Below are 10,695 nucleotides of genomic sequence, written 5' to 3' on the forward strand. Positions count from 1 at the left end.
ACGGCCTCGGCCCGTATGCCTTGTCACCGCGTTGCCCAACATGCCAGGGCCGGAATGCCAAGCCACGGCATCGGCCAGCGTGCCATGCCACGGCCTCGGCCCGCATGACAAACCACGGCCTCGGCCCGCATGCCATGCCTAGGCGTTGCCCACCATGCCATGCCACGGCCTCGGCCCGCATGCCATGCCGTGCCACGGCCCGCATGACTTGCCACGGCGTTGCCAAACATGCCATGCCACGGCCTCGGCCCGCATGCCTTGCCATGGCCTCAGCCCAGCATGCCAAGCCACCGCGTTGCCCAGCATGCCAGGCCTTAGCCTTGGCCAACATGCCATGCCACGGCCTCGGCCCGCATACCATGCCACGGCCTCGGCCTGCATGACATGTCACGGCCTCGGCCCGCATCCCTTGCCACGGCGTTGCCCAACATGCCATGCAACGGCCTCGGCAAGCATGCCATGCCACGGCCTCGGCCCGCATGCCTTGCCACCGTGTTGCCCAGCATGCCAAGGCCGGAATGCCGTGCCACGGCCTCGGCCCGCGTGCTATGCCACGGCCCCAGCTAGCATGCCATGCCACGGCCCCGGCCAGCATGCCATGCCACGGCCTCGGCCCGCATGCCCTGCCACCGCGTTGCCCAACATGCCAAGGCCGGAATGCCATGCCACGGCCTCGGCCCGCCTGACATGCCATGGCCTAGGCCCGTATGCCTCGCCAAGGCATTGCCCAACATGCCATGCCACGGCCTCGGCCCACATGCCATGCCACGGCCTCGGCCCGCATGTCTTGCCACGGCGTTGCCCAACATGCCATGCCACGGCCTCGGCCCGCATGCCATGCCGTGTCACGGCCCGCATGTCTTGCCACGGCGTTGCCAAACATGCCATGCCACGGCCTCGGCCCGCATGCCATGCCACGGCCTCGGCCCGCTTGCCTTGCCACGGCCTCGGCCCAGCATGCCATGCCACCGCGTTGCACGTCATGCCAGGCCTTAGCCTTGGCCAACAAGCCATGCCATGGCCTCGGCCCGCATACCATGCCATGGCCTCGGCCTGCATGACATGTCACGGCCTCGGCCCGCATGCCTTGCAACGGCGTTGCCCAACATGCCATGCCACGGCTTCGGCCAGCATGCCATGCCACGGCCTCGGCCCGCATGCCTTGCCACCGCGTTGCCAAGCATGCCAAGGCCGGAATGCCATGCCACGGAGTCGGCCCGCGTGCCATGCCACGACCTCGGCCCGCATGGCATGCCACGGCCTCAGTCCGTATGCCTTGCCAAGGCGTTGCCCAACATGCCATGCCACGGCCTCGGCCCGCATGACATGCCACAGCCTCGGCCCGCATGCCTTGCTAAGGCGTTGCACAACATACCATGCCACGGCCTCGGCCCGCATGTCTTCCCACGGCGTTGCCCAACATGCCATGCCATGGCCTCGGCCCGCATGCCATGCCATGCCACGGCCCGCATGTCTTGGCACGGCGTTGCCAAGCATGCCATGCAACGGCCTCGGCCCGCATGCCTTGCCACGGCATTGCCCAGCATGCCATGCCACCGCGTTGCCCGGCATGCCATGCCTTAGCCTTGGCCAACATGCCATGCCACGGCCTCGGCCCGCATGCCATGCCACGGCCTCAGCCCGAATGCCATGCCACGGCCCGCATGCCTTGCCACGGCGTTGCCCAACATGCCATGCCGCGGCCTCAGCCCGCATGCCTTGCCACCGCGTTGCCGAGCATACCATGCCACCTCGTTGCCCGGCGTGCCATGCCTTAGCCTTGGCCAACATGCCATGTCACGGCCTCAGCCCGCATGCCATGTCACGGCCTCAGCCCGCATGCCAAGGCCGGAATGTCGTGCCACGGCCTCGGCCTGCATGCCATGACATGGCCTCGGCCAGCATGCCATGCCACGGCCTCGACCCACATGACATCCCACGGCCTTGGCCCGCATGCCATGCTACGGCGTCGCCCAACATGCCATGCCACAGCCCGCATGCCATGCCACGGCCTCGGCCCGCATGACATGCCACGGCCTCGGCCTGGATGCCTTGCTACGGCGTCGCCCAACATGCCATGCCACGGCCTCGGCCCGCATGCCCGGCCCCGGCCTCGGCCCGCACGCCATGCCACGGTCTCAGCCCGCATGACATGCCACGGCCTCGGCCCGCATTTCTTGCTACGGCGTCGCCCAACATGCCATGCCACGGCCTCGGCCCGCATGCCATGCCATGGCCTTGGGCCGCTTTCCATGCCATGGCCTCGGCCCGCATGCCTTGCCAAGGCGTTGCCCAACATGCCATGCCACGGCCTCGGCCCGCATGACATGCCACGGCCTCAGCCCGCTTGCCCTGCCACGGCGTTGCGCAGCATGCCATGCCACCGCGTTGCCCGGCGTGCCATGCCTTTGCCTTGGCCAACACGCCATGCCACGGCCTCGGCCCGCATGCCATGCCACAGCGTTGCCCAGCATGCCAAGGCCGGAATGCCGTGCCACGGCCTCGGCCGGCATGCCATGCCACGGCCTCGGCCGACATGCCATGCCACGGCCTCGGCCAGCATGCCTTGCCACCGCGTTCCCCAGCATGCCTTGCCACCGCGTTGCTCGATGTGCCATGCCTTAGCCTTGGCCAACATGCCATGCCACGGCCTCGCCCCGCATGCCATGCCACAGCGTTGCCCAGCATGCCAAGGCCGGAATACCATGCCACGGCCTCGACGCGCATGCCATGCCACGGACGGCCTCGGCCCGCATGCCATGCCACGGCCTCGGCCCGCTTGCCATGCCACGGCCTCGGCCTGCATGACATGTCACGGCCTCGGCCTGCATGCCTTGCCACGGCGCTGCCCAACATGCCATGCCAAGGCCTCGGCCCGCATGCCATGCCACGACCTCGGCCCGCATGCCTGGCCACGGCGTTGCCCAACAAGCCATGCCACGGCCTCGGCCCGCATGCCATGCCACGGCCTCGGCTAGCATGCCATGCCAAGGCCTCGGCCCGCATGCCTTGCCACAGCGTTGCCCAGCATGCCATGCCACCGCGCTGCCCAGCGTGCCATGCCATAGCCTTGGCCAACATGCCATGCCACGGCCTCGGGCCGCATGCCATGCCACAGCGTTGCCCCGCATGCCAAGGCCGGAATGCCATGCCACGGCCTCGGCCCACATGCCATGCCTTGCCACGGCCTCGGCGCGCATGCCACGCAGCTGCCTTGGCCAGCGTACCATGCCACAGCGTTGCCCAGCGTGCCATGCCTTGGCCTTGGCTAACATGCCATGCCACTGCCTTGGCCAGCATGTCGTGCCACCGCCACGGCCAGCATGCCATGTCGGTCCGTTGCCCGGCATGCCACGGCCGTGGCGGCCTGGCAAGCCTCGGCCCGCATGCCTTGCCATGGTGTTGCCCAGCATGCCATGGCACTGTCTTGGTCAGCATGCCATGCCATGGCACCGCCTTGTCCAGCACGCCGCGCCGCAGCGTTGGCCAGTATGCCTTGGCCGGCATGCCATGCCAATGCCTTGGGCAAGCATGGCATGCCACGGGCTCGGCGAGCTGCAAGGCATGCCACGGCCTCAGTGAGCATGCCATGCCAAGGCCAAGGCCAAGGCAGTGGGCAAGGCCAAGTCCCTGTGCAAGGCATGGCCAAGGCAAAGGCCGCGGGCAAAGGCCAAGGCCAAGGACATGGCATGCCACCGCCGTGATCGCTCTTTTTGAACATGATTCTTTTATAATCTTACCTAAACCATGCAATACAATTAAAAATGCACTACAATAGATTTTAAATGTCATTCCCTATTTTTTTGCAATTTTTCTTGAGTTTTTCGAATTTTTAAAGCCCTTATTTGGCCAATAAAATTGAAATAAAATAAAAAAAATGAAAAAAATAATTTAATAATTTCTATAATTACTAGTGCCTCATCCTTTAATTATTGGAATTTTTCCATAATTGTTAGACCATTTTTGACCATTTTTATTATTTTTTAAGTATTAAAATCGAAATAAATTAAAATAAAATATTTCCGGCAGCAAAATATTTTTTTTATTTTTTTTATGGTGTATTAAATTATTTCCTACAACTTTCATGTTGAAAGTTTTGGCAAAAAACCATTACTTTTTTAAAAAAAACCCCATTATGACTCCTCAAGCATGGTTGATGTTTCCTCCTGCCAGATTGAAAAGGGCTTAACAAGCTACTATAAGGGGGGGCACCTCCCTTGCCCAGGGCAAGGCAGTGGCAGGTGTGCCCCATGTTGGGCGCGGCCTGGGCTGCGGCCTTGGGTGGCATGCACCGCGGCCTTGGGCGGCCTGGACCGCGGCCTTAGGCGGCTCGACCGCGGCCTTGGGCGGCTCGGGCGCGGCCTTGGGCGGCCTGGACCGCGGCCTTGGGCGGCCTAGACCGCGGCCTTGGGCGGCTCGGGCGCGGCCTGGACCACGGCCTTGGGCGGCTCGGGCGCGGCCTTGGGCGGCCTGGGCACGGCCTTGGGCGGCCTGGACCGCGTCCTTGGGCGGCTCGGGCGCGACCTTGGGCAGCCTGGGCGAGGCCTTGGGTGGCTCGGGCGCGGCCTTAGGCGGCCTGGACCGCGGCCTTGGGCGCGGCCTAGGGCAGCATGGCGTGGCATGCGCGCGGGCATGCCCTGGCACGCGCGCGGCATGGGCGGCCTGGCATGCGCGCGGCCAGGGCAGCACCGTACGTCCTGCGCGTGGCGTCGGCGGCCTGGCATGCCCGTAGCGTGGGCAGCACGGCATGGCATGCACACGGCCTGGGCGGCCTAGCATGCAGCCGGCCTGGACAGCCTGGCCTGGCATGCCCGCGGCGTGGGCAGCGTGGCCTGTTTTAATACCGCGTGCGTGGTCTTTTGACCACGGTGCGCGTGTTGCGCGCATCGTCGCGCACGCCTTTGCACGCCTTCGCATGCAACGCACGTCTAGTGATAAGAACCGCAACCAAGGCAGCACAGCCCCAAGGCCAAGGCCAGCAGCAAGCCATGCCAAGGCCAAGGCAGCCCAGCCAAAGCCAGCAGCATGGCATGCCACGGCCAAGGCAGCCTAGCCAAAGCCAGCAGCATGCCATGCCAAGGCCAAGGCCAGCAGCATGGCATGCCACGGCCAAGGCAGCCCAGCCAAAGCCAACAGCATGCCATGCCAAGGCCAACGCCAGCGGCATGCCATGCCAAGGCCAAGGCCAGCAGCATGCCATGCCATGGCCAAGGCAGCGCAGCTAAAGCAAGCAGTATGCCATGCCAAGGCCAAGGCCGGCAGCATGCCACACCACGTCCAAGGCAGCCCAGCCAAAGCCAGCAGCATGTCTTGCCAAGGCCAAGGCCAACAGCATGCCATGCCACGGCCAAGGCAGCCCAGCCAAAGCCAGCAGCATGCTAGGCCAAGGCCCAGCCCAGCAGCATGCCAAGCCAAGGCCAAGGCAGCCCAGCCAAAGCCAACAGCATGGCATGCCATGGCCAAGGCAGCCTAGCCAAAGCCAGCAGCATGCCATGCCAAGGCCAAGGCAGCCCAACCAAGGCCAGCCGCATGCCATGCAAGGCCAAGGCCCGCAGCATGCCAAGTCGAGGCCAAGGCAGCCCAGCCAAAGCCAGCAGCATGCCATGCCAAGGCCAAGGCCAGCAGCATGCCATGGCACGGCCAAGGTAGCCCAGCCAAAGCCTGCAGCATGCCATGCTAAGGCCAAGGCCAGCAGCATGCCATGCCAAGGCCAAGGCCAGCAGCATGCCATGCCACGGCCAAGGCAGCCCAGCCAAAGCAAGGCGCATGCCATGCCAAGGACAAGGCCAGCAGCATGCCATGCCACGGCCAAGGCAGCCCAGCCAAAGCCAGCAGCATGGCTTGCCATGGCCAAGGCCAGCAGCATGCCGTGCCACGGCCAAGGCAGCCAAGCCAAAGCCAGCAGCATGCCATGCCACGGCCAAAGCCAGCAGCACGCCCTGCCACGTCCAAGGAAGCGCAGCCATAGCCAGCAGCATGCCGTGCCAAGGCCAAGGCCAGCAGCATGCCATGCCAAGGCCAAGGCAGCCTAGCCCAAGCCAGCAGCCTGCCATGCCAAGGCCAAGGCTAGCAGCACGCCATGCCACGGCCAAGGCAGCCCAGGCAAAGCCAGCGGCATGCCATGCCAAGGCCAAGGCAGCCCAACCAAAGCCAGCGGCATGCCATGCCAAGGCCAAGTCTAGCAGCATGGCTTGCCACGGCCAAGGCAACCCAGCCAAAGCCAGCAGCATGCCCTGCCAAGGCCAAGGCCAGCATCATGCCATGCCACGGCCAAGGCATCCCAGCCAAAGCCAGCAGCATGCCATGCCAAGGCCAAGGCCAGCAGCATGCCATGGCACGGCCAAGGCAGCGCAGCCAAAGCCAGCAGCATGCCATGCCAAGGCCAAGGCCAGCATCATGCCATGCCAAGGCCAAGGCAGCCCAGCCAAAGCCAGTAGCATGCCATGCCAAGGCAAAGGCCAGCAGTATGCCATGCCAAGGCCAAGGCCAGCAGCATGCCATGCCACGACCAAGGCCGCCCAGCCAAAGCCAGCCGCATGCCATGCCAAGGCCAAGGCCAGCAGCATGCTATGCCAAGGCCAAGGCAGACCAGCCAAAGCCAGGAGCATGCCATACCAAGGCCAAGGCCAGCAGCATGCCATGCCGCGGCTAAGGCAGCCCAGCCAAAGCTTGCAGCATGCCATGCCAAGGCCAAGGCCAGCAGCATGCCATGCCAAGGCCAAGGCAGTGCAGCCAAAGCCACCAGCATGCCATGCCAAGGCCAAGGCCAGAAGCATGCCATGCCACGACCAAGGTAGCCCAGCCCAAGCCAGCAGCATGCCATGTCAAGGCCGAGGCAGCCCAGCCGAAGCCAGCCGCATGCCATGCCAAGGCCAAGGCAGCCCAGCCATAGCCAGCAGCATGCCATGCCAAGGCCAAAGCCAGCAGTATGCCATGCCACGGCCAAGGCAGCCCAGCCCAAGCCAGCAGCATGCCATGCCAAGGCCAAGCCCAGCAGCATGCCATGCCAAGGCCAAGGCAGCCCAGCCAAAGCCAGCTGCATGCCATGCCACGGCAAAGGCAGCCCAGCCTAAGCCAGCAGCATGCCACGCCAAGGCCATGGCCAGCAGCATGCCATGCCACGGCCAAGGTAGCGCAGTGAAAGCAAGCAGCATGCCGTGCCAAGGCCAAGGCCAGCTGCATGCCATGCCACGTCCAAGGCAGCCCTGCCAAAGCCAGCAGCATGTCATGCCAAGGCCAAGGCCAGTAGCATGCCATGCCACGGCCAAGGCACCCCAGCCAAAGTCAGCAGCATGCCATGCCACAACCATGGTTGGCCAGCCAAAGCCAGCAGCATGCCATGCGAAGGCCAAGGCCAAGGCCAGGAGCATGCCACGCCACGGCCAAGGCAGCGCAGCCAAAGCCAGCAACATGCCATGCCAAGTCCAATGCCAGCAGCATGCCGTGCCACGGCCATGGCCGACTGACCAAAGCCAACAGTATGCCATGCCCAGGCCAAGGCCAGTAGTATGCCATGCCAAGGCCAAGGCCAGCAGTATGCCATGCCAAGGCCGAGGCCAGCAGCATGCCATACCACGGCCAAGGCAGCCCAGCCAAAGCCAGCCGCATGCCATGCCGAGGCCAAGGCCAGCAGCATGCAATGCCAAGGGCAAAGCAGCCCAGCCAAAGCCTGCAGCATGCCATGCCAAGGCCAATGCCAGCAGCATGCCATGCCAAGGCCAAGGCAGCGCAGCGAAACCAGCAGCATGCCTTGCCAAGGCCAAGGCCAGCAGCATGCCATGCCACAGCCAAGGGAGCCCAGGCCAAGCCAGCAGCATGCCATGCCAAGGCCAAGGCCAGTAGCATGCCATGCCAAGGCCAACGCAGCCCAGCCAAAGCCAGCCGCATGCCATGCCAAGGCCAAGGCTAGCAGCATGCCATGCCAAGGCCAAGGCAGCCCAGCCAAAGCCAGCAGAATGCCATACCAAGGCCAAGGCCAGCAGCATGCCATGTCACGGCCAAGGCAGCCCAGCCCAAGCCAGCAACATGCCATGCTATGGCCAAGGCCAGCAGCATGCCATGCCAAGGCCAAGGCCAGCAGCATGCCATGCCACGGCCAAGGCAGCCCAGCCAAAGCCAGCAGCTTGCCATGCCAAGGCCAAGGCGAGCAGCATGGCTTGCCACGGCTAAGGCAGCCCAGCCAAAGCCAGCACCATGCCATGGCAAGGCCAAGGCCAGCAATATGCCACGCCACAGCCAAGGCACCCCTGCCAAAGCCAGCAGCAAGCCATGCCAAGGCCAAGGCCAGCAGCATGCCATGCCATGACCAAGGTAGCCCAGCCAAAGCCAGCAGCATGCCATGCCAAGGCCAAGGCCAGCAGCATGCCATGCCACGGCCAAGGCAACCCAGCCAAAGCCAGCAGCATGCCATGGCAAGTCCAAGGCCAGCAGCACACCATGCCACGGCCAAGGCAGCCCAGCCAAAGCCAGCAGTATGCCATGCCAAGGCCAAGGCCCGCAGTATGCCATGCCAAGCCCAAGGCCAGCAGCATGCCATGCCATGGCCAGGGCAGCCCAGCCAAAGCCAGCCGCATGCCATGCCAAGGCCAAGGCAGCCCAGCCAAAGCCAGCAGCATGCCAAGCCATGGCCAAGGCCAGCAACATGCCATGCCACGGCCAAGGCAGCCTAGCCACAGCTTGCAGCATGCCATGCCAAGGCCAAGGCCAGCAGCATGCCATGCCAAGGCCAAGGAAGCGCATCCAAAGCCACCAGCATGCCATGCCAAGGCCAAGGCCAGCAGCATGCCATGCCACGGTCAAGGCAGCCCAGTCCAAGCCAGCAGCATGCCATGCCAAGGCCAAGGCCAGCAAGATGCCATGCCAAGGCCAAGGCAGCCCAGCCATAGCCGATGTCAAGGCCAAGGCCAGCAGCAAGCCATGCCTAGGCCAAGGCAGCCCAGCCAAAGCCAGCAGCATGCCATGCCAAGGCCAAGGCCAGCCGCATGCCATGCCACGGCCAAGACAGCCCAGCCCAAGCCAGCAGCATGCCTTGCCAAGGCCATCGCCAGCAGCATGCCATGCCAAGGCCAAGGCAGCCCCGCCAAAGCCAGCAGGATGCCATGCCAAGGCTAAGGCCAGCAGCATGGCTTGCCCCAGCCAAGGCAGCCTAGCCAAAGCCAACAGCTTGCCATGCCAAGGCCAAGGAGAGCGGCATGGCTTGCCACACCCAAGGAAGCCCAGCGAAAGCCAGCAGCATGCCATGCCAAGGCCAAGGCCAGCAGCATGACATGCGACGGCCAAGGCAGCGCAGCGAAAGCAATCAGCATGCCATGCTAAGGCCAAGGCCAGCAGCATGCCATGCCACGACCAAGGTAGCCCAGCCAAAGCCAGCATCATGCCATGCCAAGGCCAAGGCCAGCAGCATGCCCTGCCACGGCCAAGGCAACCCAGCCAAAGCCAGCAGCATGCCATGCCAAGGCCAAGGACAGCAGCACGCCATGCCATGACCAAGGCAGCCCAGCCAAAGCCAGCAGCATGCCATGCCAAGGCCAAGGCCAGCAGCATGCCATGCCAGGGCCAAGGCAGCGCAGCGAAAGCCAGCAGCATGCCATGCCAAGTCCAAGGCCAGCAGCATGCCATGCCAAGTCCAAGGCCAGCAGCATGCCATGCTAAGGCCAAGGCCAGCAGCATGGCTTGCCACGACCAAGGCAGCCCAGCCAAAGCCAGCAGCTTGCCATGCATAGGCCAAGGCCAACAGCATGCCATGCCACGGCCAAGGCAGCCCAGCCCATGCCAGCAGCATGCCATGCCAAGGCCTAGGCCAGCGGCATGCCATGCCAAAACCAAGGCAGCCCAGCCAAAGCCAGCCGCATGCCATGCCATGGCCAAGGCCAGCAGCATGCCATGCCAAGGCCAAGGCAGCCCGGCCAAAGCCATCAGCATGCCATGCCAAGGCCAGGGCCAGCAGCATGCCATGCCAAGGCCAAGGCAGCCTAGCCCAAGCCCGCAGCATGCCAAGCCAAGGCCAAGGCCAGCAGCATGCAATGCCACGGCCAAGGCAGCCCCGCCAAAGCCAGCCGCATGCCACGCCAAGGCCAAGGCCACCAGCATGGCTTGCCCCGGCCAAGGCAGCCCAGCGAAAGCCAGCAGCTTGCCATGCCAAGGCCAACGCCAGCTGCATGGGTTGCCCCGACCAAGGCAGCCCAGCCAAAGCCAGCAGCATGCCATGCCAAGGCCAAGGGCAGTAGCATGCCATGCCATGCCACGGCCAAGGCAGCGCAGCCAAAGCGAGCAGCATGCCATGCCAAGGCCAAGGCCAGCATCACGCCATGCCACGGCCAAGGCAGCCCAGCCAAACCAGCAGCATGCCATGCCAAGGCCAAGGCTAGCAGCATGCCATGCCACGGCAAGGCAGCCCAGCCAAAGCAAGCAGCATGCCATGCCAAGGCCAAGGCCAGCAGCATGCCATGCCACGGCCAAGGCAGCCCAGCCAAAGCCAGCACCATGCCATGCCAAGGCCAAGGCCAGCAGCATGCCATGCTACGGCCAAGGCAGCGCAGCCAAAGCGAGCAGCATGCCATGCCAAGGCCAAGGCAGCGCAGCCAAAGCCAGCAGCATGCCATGCGAAGGCCATGGCCAGCAGCATGCCATGCCACGGCCAAGGCAGCCCAGCCAAACCGGCAGCGTGCCATGCTAAGGCCAAGGCCAGCAGGATGC

The sequence above is a fragment of the Camellia sinensis genome, chromosome 13 (assembly GCF_055761805.1).
Source record: "Camellia sinensis isolate YWXY chromosome 13, ASM5576180v1, whole genome shotgun sequence".
Taxonomy (NCBI): domain Eukaryota; kingdom Viridiplantae; phylum Streptophyta; class Magnoliopsida; order Ericales; family Theaceae; genus Camellia; species Camellia sinensis.